A 12,923-nucleotide genomic window follows, 5' to 3' on the forward strand; every position below is an offset into this window, starting at 1 on the left:
ACAGTTAATAGATACCGGGTTTAATATCTAGGTGATGGATGATCTGCACAGCAAACCACCATGGCACATGTTTACCTCTGTAACAAACCTGTACATCCTGCACATGTACCCCTGAACTTAAAATAAAAGTTGAAGGAAAAAAAAAGCCATTTTAACACCAAAAATGCAAAGCTGTTCATCTGGCTGAAAATTTCATCATGGATTGGTGGAGTGAGGGACCTGTAGTATATTACTTGATTTTTCTATTAATTCCTTATTTCTAATCACCATTGCAGTCAACATGGTAGTGACTACTAGGGTTTATTACTCTTCCTTTTAGAATGCTACTCAAATGTAACTATAAATATCCTTATCAAACTGTAAAAATTAAACATCTTACCCCTGAAGTAGGTAAGGACTAGGTACACAAATCCTTACCTTTCATCAACAGGCCAATTAGTTGACTGCTGTGCAAGTTTCAAGCTTGGGGACCCATCTTATCACTTAACAGAATTATTATTGTCTTTTAAGTAGTCATCCCCTGCTTTTCCCTAGCACTTCTAGCTTGTGATGCTGTAGCTCTGGGGAACACAGAGAACAAACTGGAGCAAGAAAATTGCTGTTTTTTTGGTAAGATACTGCATCATATTCCCAAGCACACAACCTGGAATCCATACCTACTCAATTCCAGGGACTTTGGTGACAAGTCACCATAGCCATCAACTACCTTATCAATTCTGCAATTATGGGGGACCCAGCCTTGAGTTAACATGTTTTCTTAGATAACAGGAAACATTACTTAGGAGTAATTTCACTTACCTAAGAGAAATGTAGAAAGTCCCTGAAAGTCAAGGAACAAACATACAAAACCAGATATCTTTTTTTCACTGTAGGATTTTTACTTTTTTTCTTTCTCATGAATTTTAACAAAATTTATTCATTTGCTTTTGGTGTCCAAAAGGCACAGGAATAAGAAACAAAGAAAAACGGTTTGGTGTTCTACCCATCAAATTAAACATCACATTTTCCAAGATTGATCATAATTCTGATTACAGTAAAAATGCCCTGTTATTTCCTAGCATGGTCAGATTTACATGAAAATATGCCTGACTTTGATTTTCAGTTGTCCTCTCACCCTAGGATTCTCACTCGGCTCCCGTGCGTCTGCAGACAGCAATGCACCACACTGGTTGCACTGATCTCTCCCTAAGCTGCCACCTGCCATCGCCTCCCACCTTTGATCCTTTGCCATCATCAGTGTCTTCAAACAGCACTGCTGTGTTCTGCCTGCAAAAACAAGCATACTCCTCAGTGGAAAAATACCACATTCCAGCTTGGTGAAGCAGGTGGTGTGTTTCATAGGATGGAGCAGAAAGTAGCATCTCTTCTCAAACAAGAAGGAAGACTATTAGCACATCAGCACAGAAAGTCATGCATGATGAATTTTAAGTGCTGCCTCACAAATGAAAATGTGGTAAAGTTTGAAAAATCAGCTTTGAAAATGTATTAAGTCCATTATTCAAATCCAAAGTCTTAACTTTTTTAAAAAACCAATTTTCCCATCTTTCAAATAAGGAGGATGGAGCAGATGATGTTCAAGATGCTCAAACTTCTTTTTGCTCTGTGAGATCTAAAACCTGATCTTGGCATCACATAATGACCATCACAGTGAACACTGCTCACAACATATACAATGAGATGCCTGGTATGTTTTACAGCTATTATCTGGACTAAATATCCTATTTCATTTCTAGCCTAGGTATGCAGAAGATGAAAAGGTTTGTGTTTTTTTCTTTGTGTGGAAAATCGTAATTAATGTAATTAAATTACTCAGAGTCTGGGAAATGAAGAAGCAACAAACATACTTGAACACCAGAGTTTCTGCTACAGGCTCAGAAGAACTCAGTTTTTATTTAATTTCTATTCTTGGAAGAAGGTTCTTTTTTTCCATGAAGGCTCACTCCTCTGAAGCTAAATAGGACCAAATGGAGCTTCAATAACATGGAGACAAAATCCCACAACCAAGAGTGGGAGCTGTCCCATGCCACAGACACAGCCTTGCAAATGCAGGGAATTCTGCCTGATTCTGACTAGGACTGGCAAAGAAAAAGAGAGCAGCATCCTCATGACAAAGGCCTCAGCCACTGGGTCACTTCTAACTGTGACAACTGCAATACAGGGCCATACTGTCCTCCAGCTGATACCATGTACACACAAAGAAATTACTTTTCATTTTTGCATGGTTTTCCCACACACTGCTAAAATGACCAAAGCAGATACTCTACAGTTTTGCTACATATGCAGGAGCAACCTTGCAAACTAGTGTGGTTTCATTTTTGAGATCAAAGGAAGCCAACATTAGACTCAGTCAGCTCAGCTGGGTATGATTCCATAGGGAATATGAGCACTATAATTCTATTGTACTAATGTCTTCCTTTATTTACAAGGATGGCAATAGAAGGAATGACTCAATATAGACAATTCCAAGCCCTGAAACATCATGCACATCAATGACAAGCTATGGAAGCCTGTTCCTTACTGGTCTCTTGCTTGCCCAGAGGGTAGGAGATAACCCTTCTTCTAGGTGACACATCCAGGCGGGTCCAGCGGCTGCTGCATGTCACTGCTGAGTAGAGTCTGCCATTGTGTGATGAATTAGGCAGAAAGTCCTCAGCCAACGCTAATGGCTAAGAAGCCATTTCATCAGATTCTTACCCAGTGAAAAGGTGTTTTTCTAAAATAATGAGGAAAAAAAGCTTACAGAATTCTCTAGAGCATAGGCCTTGGGACAGCATACCACAACTGTTACTTCTAAGTGAGTATCCACTAAACATTTCTAATTGACCAAAAAAAAAAAGTTAACAGTGAACCAATATTTACAGGAAAAAAAGTGTTCAATATATGCACTCGTTTAGCTTAAGAAAGTGTCAGCTCTGCTTAATCTATTTCTTTTGTTTGCATTAAAAAAAGTATAAAAACGTAAATGTGTATGTATATTTATATTCATATTTTTATATGTATATGTAGTACACTATTATCTGATCCATTGAGAGAAAATGACCTGTCTTTTTACATCTGTTACTGCAGTTACAAAAGTATTAACAATTTAATAAGTAATATCATAAACTAACACTTGTTAAACATAGGTTAAATATTTTTAAAACCACAAAATGGGCTTTTACCTTGTTTTAATCTTAGCAGATTGTTAAGCATCTTTCTAGTTTTGAAGGAGGCAGTGAAATCCCAAACATTCTTGGTTTTCTCTATTCAGCCTGATCTTATCTAATCTAAAGGAGAAACAGGTTATTCCACCAGCTTTGGACAAACAGTGTGGGGAGAAAGGAAACTCTTTGGCTGCAAGGCTAGTTCCTGTGTGGCAGAGGTACATGAGGTGTCTGGCCTGTGCACATGTGGGATAAGTCAAAAGACCTCCTTAAGATCAAGGAGCAGCAGAACTCCACAATTCCTCCCTCCTAACTACCAGTTTAATTTACTAAACTATTTTATCTCCAATGTGGAAACACACTTTCCAAAACCCTCTCTTGTTCTTTGAAATTATATTCCTCCCAAAATTACCTGCAACTGAAGGTAGATTGTTTTTTCAGTTGTAGATCTTATTATACTTTGTTTAAATTGCCTACCAAGAAAGGGACAGTTAATTAATTGAATGTGAATATGAATTTGAGGCTTAACACATTGTTGGTGAATCACAAAGTGCATCTCCTTTTAGGTTTGTAGCAACATCAACTCCAAATGTTAATTTTCAAGTTTTAACATTATTTGTGGATATGTGGAAAATATGACTACACTGTTTGTTAGGAATGAGTCAAAAGAGAAACTTGTTAGTCCTGCAAAATAAACATGCGGAGAACACAATTCTTAAATATAGCTTTAATGGGAGGTGATGCATTCTATTATGGTTAAGCAGCACAACAGAGGCTAAATGCTATGCTCCCCATGGTCCCTCCTTACAAATGTGGTGCAGCTGTCTGGCACTTTCAATGCGATCGTTTGATACAATCATTAACGCTAGCTACCTGCTTAGTATTTGCAAAATTACATTGCATGTGCAAAGAATTGAGGTAATATTTTGAAAACCACATAATGTATTTATCAACTGTGGTTAGAAAGAACAGTTCCTCCAAAAACAGTTCACAATTACCAGTGTTCAAGATAGTCCGTTTTATTCAGTAGCCTTTGATGAATCTGGTAAAGTCTGATCACATCTAAGTGTCATTAAAGATCAGGGTTATCCTGGAATAATCAATCCCAAAGAACAAAAATACATGTTTCTACAAAGATTTGATAAAATCTCGCATCCAGCTGGGTGTACTGGCTCACATCTGTAATCCCAGCACTTTGGGAGGCCAAGGTGGGCAGATCACTTGAGGTCAGGAGTTCTAGACCAGCTTGGCCAACATGGTGAAACCCTGTCTCTATTAAAAACACAGAAGTTAGCCAGGCGTGGTGGCATACACCTGCAGTCCCAGCTTCTCGGGAGGGTGAGGTAGGAGAATCCGTTGAACCTGGGAAGGGGAGGTTGAAGTAAGCTGAGATTGTGCCACTGCGCTCTAGCCTGGCGACAAAAATGAGTGAGACTTCATTTCAAAAACAAAACAAAACAAAACAAAACTCTCATATCCTGTAGACAAAAGCCACATTTCACTTAAAAAAAATATGATAGCAAATTGGATGCAAAAATAGCAGATGACCTTATAAGATGTTATTCTTAGAAAAGGGCAGCAACATTAGGCAAATCTATTATGAGATGAATACTACTTTTGTGGTTAAGAAAGCAGAGTTCATGAGCTTCCTTGAAGAAGTGTTTGCCAAATCCAGCTAAAACAAACCCTTAGCAGGAGAAAGCAAAAAAATCTTTTCATAATTTAGAAATTAAGCTGTACAAGCAAAGCTTGCCTTGAGAAATGCCAATGTATGAAAATCAAGATGTAGAGAAGTAGTTATATATATTAAAACAAAATGCAATAAAATAGCAAGCACTTCTAGTACATTTATTTACAACATGACTATGGTTTGACTAAGTTGGTCCACATACCATTCTTTATATATATACTTATTGTTTATTTGATTTTTGCTCAAAGTATGCAGGTCTTTGTTAAAGGAATCTTAAATTCAAGATGTCTTAGAACAAACTTCTGATTTCCCTCCAATCATATCTACTTTCTTTTGTATTACTCCTGAATTATTATTTTTTTATTGGCACCACCAACCATTTTCTCCATCCAGCTGCCCAAGCCAGCATTTCTGACACCATCCTGAGTACCCTCTTCATCCTTACTAAGCTCCCTACCAGCTTTATCCTCACCATGGCCTCTTGAACATAGCCTTCTTCTTTGTTGCTTTTGTACTGGCCAAAGGTTTCACAATTACTTCTCTCAGATTTCTACATCTGCCTCTTAATTATTCTTTCTGCTTTCAGTGTCAACACTTGTATACACTCCCTGGCTCCTCATCCCCATAGGGTACCAGATGACATTTTTGAAACGCCAATCTTATGGTATCACCTGAACAGCTCTCCATCACCTAACAGATAAAAATCAAATTCTAAAAGTATTCCAAGTTAAGCCTAACTCTCCAGCTTTATCCTTCATCATTTATCCACCCAGAGCTCTATTTATAGGAGAGAGGAAAAAGGCTAATATTTAAAAGAAGAATCAATAACAGTTTAAGCCAGTAACAAAATAAATCCTTTGTACTTAGAAGTATTTAAAATATATATTTGACACATTTGTTGCATTTCCTAGTTTACAAGCAGTATGTATTAATGAGCCATATTTTTACAATACAAAAAAAGCATGAACAAATGCATTCAGTGTGATAACTGTGGTCCAAACCTACAGTATGTTTACTTGGTATGTTTGAACTGCTGTAATGGTAGCTACCGTGGGGAATGTCAAGAGTATCTGGTAATAACTAACGAGGCTCTCTCAAACTCTGGAAATGAAGCCTGCTTTTATGTTTTTAAAGAACCAGAACTGTGATAATACCCATTTAACCTTCCTTTGATTTAGATAGAATTTAAACATATTCACAATAACTATAATTGTACTAAACATCAGTTATGCACAACTAGGAGTCATTTCCCTTTACGGGACATACAGGAATCATGCTGCAGATTTCTAACTAAATCTGTTTAGTTCCAACTAGTCCAGCTAAACACTGCCTGGCCCACAGCTGATGAAACGCTTCCTTCCTTACCGTGGATGCTCTTCCCCGCCACCCCAAACCTCAAGAAACACTGCCATAGAAAGCTATGTTCCACCCCTAGCAGTGTGAGTGAGGCATTTTCTTCCTGTGTGTTAGAGTAGGAAAAGAGAGAGAGCAAGAGAACAACCACTGCCTTTGGAATAAATGAGATGTTGGACTGAAATGCAAAATTAACTTATGCTTTATTCTAAAGCTGCACTGTTCAATACAGTCATCACTAGCCACATGTGGCAATAGAGCACTTGAAATGTGCCTAGTCCAAACTGAGATGTGCTATAAAATATACAGCAGATTTTTAAGATTTCACAAGCAAAAAAAAAAAAAAAAAGAATGGAAGGTGTCTTATTAATGACTTCTTATATTGATACATGTTCAAATAATGATATTTAAGATATATTGGGTTAAATAATGAGTTATTAAAATTATTTTTGCCTGTTTCTTTTTTCTATTTTTTAATAAAAATTGTATTTACTTAGAAGCATTCAGAATGTCAACAAAACAGCTATACCTTTCTTTTTTTTTGCGACTAGAGTGGTATTCAGTTAACAGAACAACTATTTCATATAAACTGCATCAGAGATAACTGAAGATGAAATAACTACCATCCCCATATATAACTCATTTGTGCTGTGCACCAAAAAGAACCCGCTTTAAATTTCCACGCCAATTTACAACCCCCATACTGTACCAGGCACGGTACAGCGCCTATCAAAAATATCACCAGGACAGGGCTATCTAAAGACATATGTGGTAGTGTGTTAACTACACAAAAAAAGGCACTGTACAGTTCAAAAACAAATCTTACACAGCCTTACATTTCAATTTTCTTCTTTAAAAGGAGTGAATTGTGTACAAGGGGGTTAATGCTCTATAGCAGGGGTCCTCAGTCACCCCTAACCCAAGAGTCTATGGCCTGTTAGGAACTGGGCTGCAAAGCAGAAGGTGAGCTGCAGCAGGCAAGTAAGCATTACTACCTGAGCTTGGCCTCCTGTCAGATCAGTGGTAGCATTAGATTCTCACAGGCACGTGAACCCTATTGTGAACTGCGCATGTGAGGGATCTAGTTTGCACACTCCTTATAATACTCTAATGATAAATGTAATGCACTTGAATCATCCCGAAACCATACCCCCCCACCATGGAAAAACTGTCTGCCATGAAACTGGTCCCTGGTGCCAAAAAGGCCGGGGACTGCTGCTTTATAGACAAGGAAAAAAAAAACTGCAATAGAACCAATTGCATCATCATTGTCTTCTTCATCTTCCTCCTCCTCCTCTTTATCTTCCTCTTCTTTCTTTTCTTTCCTTTTTTTTTTTTTTTTTTGGCCTTGATGACTCCCTTTTTTGAAAGTATCAGGCTTTCCTTTCAGCTCAAAATGCAGCAATATTCTTTTGGTATTTTTCCGGCAGCTTCGCAGTCGTCTTTTCTTAAGGCTGTTTGTCGTATGCAGCAGTGTCTTACGACATCTCTCCCAGTTTCTTCTCAACATCATCAATGGATAGGCCAGGATGTTCTCCTTTGATTTTAGGGTGAAACTCAGAACAGAACAGAAGAAAGGTCAAAAGAGGTCTCTTGGGTGCGTGTCTCTGAGAAATTCTTAGAAAACTATGAGAAGTTGCTGGAAGCATCTGGGTGCTGCTTCCTGTTCTCCTCCCAACAAGTTTGCACAAAGAATGCATATGATGACTTTTTGCCTCTTGGCTTCTTAGGATTTTGCCTCTAGGCTTCTTAGGATCTCCTTTGCTCATGTTAAGTTATTTTTCCTCAGCAAGGCAAGAGTCACCCAGTGCCCACCAGGCTCTCATTTGCCCTGGTACTGTCTCTATGGAGCTCAAAATACCACAATCACTATCTTTTTTTCCTATTTTCAATGTAGCTATTACAAATTTTTTTATATTATAGATATAGTTCACATTAAATTTCTATTAGACAGTGCTGCTTGAACGTTATCCTTTTTAGATAAACAAACGACCAACATCTTGTTTATTACTTGCCTTTCTATATAATAAAAGCAGAGTACAGAATCCATACTGACAAGGGGAGATGAAGAGTAGGAGGAAGTAAGAATCTCATTATTTCTATTTCTTGATTATTTACATTTTGAGCAGATATAAGGAGGAAAAAAAAATGTTGCATCACATCTAAATGTAAACCTATTCTGCAGAGGCAACCTATGGCATGGGCATCACAAAAGTGGTATAATGGTACTCCTAAACACTTTGGAACATTCTCATATATCCAATCTGTGCAACAAAGCCAATGGTCCACCTCGTACGACAGTGCTACCGGTCCACCTGAAGTTTCAGTTTTAACTTTTCTCCATTTTGCTGCCAACGATGATTTACACAGAAGGACATTTACTAATTATCCAAGGACTCTTTGGAAGTGATACTTGCAAATGCGCAAGCTTTGTTGATCCAGAGAGCATATCCTTCATTAATGGCAAAGTGACATAAATTATTATTTTAAAAATTCATACTGATAATCAGAATTCTAAATTCACAATGCCATTCTAAACAGGTGGCACATTATAATCTAACACTAATGTGTGCTTATAATAAAGAGCTTATAGTACACAGAAAATTATGAATTTTGAATGTCATTTTTAACACCAACCAAAAGAAGAAGAATGTAACATTTTCTTTAAAACACACACACACACCGCTCCGGAGCGTCTGGAGGAGGCAGGTGCAGGTACGGGCGGGGCCGGCTCAGGGGCTGCTGGAGGCCCAGGAGGCTCCGACGCGGTGCAGGAAGCTGCCTACCACGCCGGCTCCTGATCGCGGGCGCCTACAGCGCGGACATGGCGGGCTGGTGGCCGGCGTTGTTGCGCGCGGCCGGGCGCCACCCATGGCCCACCAACGTGCTGCTCTACGGCTCGCTCTTCTCGGCCGGGGACGCGCTGCAGCAGTGACTGCAGGGCGGCGAGGCCGACTGGCGCCAGACGCGGCGCGTGGCCACGTTGGTGGTCACCTTCCACGCCAACTTCAACTACGCGTGGCTGGGCCTGCTGGAGCGCGCGCTCCCGGGCAGCGTGCCACGCGCGGTGCTAGCCAAGTTGCTCTGAGACGAGGTGGTCGGTGTGCCCATCGCGATCTCGGCCTTCTACACCGGTATGAGCATTCTCCAGGAAAAGGATGACATATTTTTGGACCTGAAACAGAAATTCTGGAATACCTATCTGAGCGCACTGGTGTACTAGCCCTTTGTACAGCTGACCAACTTCAGCCTTGTTCCTGTTCAATGGAGAACAGCTTACACTGGAGTCTGTGGTTTTCTCTGGGCCATCTTCGTCTGTTTTTCCCAGCAGAGTGGTGACAGCACATTGAAGTCAGCTTTCACCATTTTACGTACAAAGTGGACCAGTGCCATAGAAGGGTCCCCGGAGAAATGAGAACTCAAGGACTCTCTTAAAGGGACCACATTTTTGACCTAAAATGCACAGAATTGCCTGTAGACAAAATACTTGATGTGCCAATTATGCATTTCATTTTGAGGAATTACTGCTATTTATAAACCCACTTAAAAAAATTATGATTATATTTGAATTGTATTCAGATATTTTTTCCTGTTCTAGTCTGAAATATTACTTCTCTAATTTTTTGGTTGATATAAATAATAGTGGCAAAAACAAACAAACAAACAAAAACAACACACACACACACACACACACATATACTACATGGGCCAAATTTGTGTTATAAAACAAGCTTGACTAAGCTATAATTAAGAACACTGAGATAACATCAATGTTATTAGTGTTAGTACAAGAAAGAGAATTGCTGGTTTAGAAAAGTTCTTGTCTTACTACCTTCTTTCACATTTTTATAGAACATTAAGAGAGTGAAGTGGCAGCATATGTGCATTTACATTAAAGAAATTCATCTACAGGCACTTGGCAGGAAGAGAGGGCTATTTTTAAAAACAACAAACAAAAACCTACTATTCCATTCAATGAAATTTTGCCCCAGAGTAAGAAGGGAGACAGAATTGCTTCTTTTTCAAGTGGTTTCAGATCCCAAGTCTTTCAAACTGAGTTCTATTCTTACAGGTAACAGAAGACATTGTAAAGAACAATTTTGTCTGTACTTGATTTGTGTGTTGATGTGAGAATCTAAATTCTCAGCAAGATAGGGCTTGATTGTGTACTGATGGCACAATGTGTTGCATTAAGTCATAATGTCAATTATATTGGTTCCTACCATTTCCCTGTCTGCATCCCCCTATCCCCATGATTATACTTGAGTTTTAGAAAGATCATTTTGGCAAATGTGTAGCAAATAGACTGTAGAAAGAAACCAGAGACAACAGTTATTTGCTGCCTTGAATTACTGAAATGATGGGAAGAGATGGGAATGGATAAAGTTTTCTTGGAAAAGACGCTCTTTACAGCTACTTTATGGGGATTGCCTCAGTTTTTTGTTTTTGTTTTTGTTTTTTGTTTTTTTTTGAGATAGAGTCTAGCTCTGTTGCTCAGGCTGAAGTGCAGCGGCGCAATCTCAGCTCACTGCAAGCTTCGCCTCCTGGGTTCATGCCATTCTCCTGCCTCAGAATCCTGAGTAGCTGGGACTATAGAAGCCTGCAACCACGCCCGGCTAATTTTTTGTATTTTTAGTAGAGATTGGGTTTCAACATGTTAGCCAGGATGGTCTTGATCACCTGACCTATTGATCCGCCAGCCTTGGCCTCCCAAAGTGGTGGGATTACAGGAGTGAGCCACCATGCCCGGCCATGGATTGTTTCAGTTCTTAAGGGGAGCCCACCAATTATACAGTACCAGTATTTCTCTAACATGAGTGAGTACATTTATACTTCCCTCAAAATACACTTTTTTAAAAAGAAATGTTCTAAAATTTCAATGCTTTATTTTTTAAAAAGAAATATTTTAAAATGTTAAAGTGATCTTTTTTCTTTTTTTCAAAAGTAGTCTCATACTGGTTATAGAGTTTGTGACCTGAAAAGTTTTTAACACATTTAAACATTAAACATTTGTTCCAGGAACTGCTAGGCTTCTAGGCTTCTAGAGATTCAAAAATAAAAGATACAATTTTTGTCTTATCTCACTTAATTACAAATTTGACATAGGAGACTTTTCAATAAACTGTCTAAAGTACATAAAAGAAAGGAGACACTACCATTGAAAATGGGAGCCAAATTAGTTCAGTTTCCCACCGTATTTATAGGATTTTGCTTGTAGCTCAGATCATTTCCTAACTTTGAACTCAAAGGTCAATGTGTTTCTGAAGTTCTTTTAAACTATATAATTCCCAGAATGGCATGCTATAAGGAGAAGATGATTTCATTTTATCTAGCAAGTGATAAATATGACATCACTATATTTTAAAACCCTGAAAAACAAATAGTACCATATGGTTTGTTTTCTTCCAACCGCAAACTAACAATCTGTAGTATTCTAATAAACTGCTGTTAGGTCTAAGAATATTTTTGGCCAAATTTTCCTTTTTTCTTTGTTATAACTGGTTTGCTAATAGATTTCTCTAGCTTTAGTTATAATTAGAAGATAGTTACTGCTTTGCATAATCAAATTGTAATTGCTGTTTGGGTGAAATCCAACCAATTTAAGCATCAGTACCTTCAAAATCATGATGTCTGGCAAAAACAGAATAATAAATGTCAGACTCTTAATGATCTAGGTTATCTAATAATGCTTGCTTAACTGTTGAATTATTTTAGAGGCTGGACAACAAGTAATACTTGAATTATCAACATATTTTGAGCATTACATTTGTAAATGACAATAAGTTAATGGTCTCCAATAAACACAAATGGTGATGATAAGGAACAAAAATTCACTTGAGATCAGAAACCTATCCCAGTCTTAGTTCTGTCATTGGTTAAATATGTGTTTCTGGGTGAGTCACTTAACTTTCTGGATCTGTTTACTGATTTGTAAAATGGAAGTTATGAAATCTAATGATAATGGACATTTGTCAATTTTATTCCATAGATACACATTTTGTTTATTCACTCATCTATGGAATAAAATATTTTGGCAAACAAATGAAGTACTGACACATGGATGAACCTTTCAAACATGCTCTCTTTTCTTGTCCTTAAACTCTTGAAGCCTATTTTCCTCAACTCTCCATAGGGGTCAATGAAACTAGTATTTTCATCTCTCTGAGAGAGATCAGCCCTTGAGTGATTGTTATCCCAACAATTAGCATCGACACTTTTAGTACTTGTTACCCCCAACCCAATTACTGTGCTCCCCAATGATCCTAAAAGCTAGGAATAAATTTGCTTTCTGTTAATGATAAATCTTTAAAGAGAAACAGTGCTTGCTCATGTGCTCTCACACACTCTTGCCCTCTCTTTCTGTGTAGTTATCTCTCCTGAGGAAAGTTGAATAATTTGAAGAATACTTTGAGTACCCAACTCTATAATGCACTTACTTCAAATCACCCTTAAAAAAGAAAGTAGTGTTTTTTCCTTGAAATCAATCACGCAATATCCCAGGGGTAAGCAGACTCTCTTATAGTAAAGATTTGTTTCTACCAACCCCAGGAAACTCAGAAAGAGGGGTAGTTTGTATTATTTTCTCTCATGACTCAATTAATTAATTAAAGAATTAATTCTAGGATCCTAGGGCCAAACAATCAGTTGCCATTTTTCACAGGAAGCTTAGGGCCCTCTTAAACAATGAAGATTCCAGGTAGTCTGCACTGATAACTCAGGGCTGCCGAATGGCAGGG

General features: G+C 38.2%; 1 protein-coding gene and 1 pseudogene across 2 annotated transcripts in view; one reads left to right on the top strand and one right to left on the bottom strand.

The window, feature by feature from the left end:
- Positions 1–12,923, bottom strand: part of ZNF704 (zinc finger protein 704) — a 247,188-nt gene that overhangs the window by 169,661 nt on the left and 64,604 nt on the right. The window lies entirely within an intron of this gene.
- On the top strand, positions 4,298–9,976 carry LOC103237024 (mpv17-like protein; annotated as a pseudogene).

This window comes from Chlorocebus sabaeus, chromosome 8, assembly GCF_047675955.1.
Source record: "Chlorocebus sabaeus isolate Y175 chromosome 8, mChlSab1.0.hap1, whole genome shotgun sequence".
Lineage (NCBI taxonomy): Eukaryota > Metazoa > Chordata > Mammalia > Primates > Cercopithecidae > Chlorocebus > Chlorocebus sabaeus.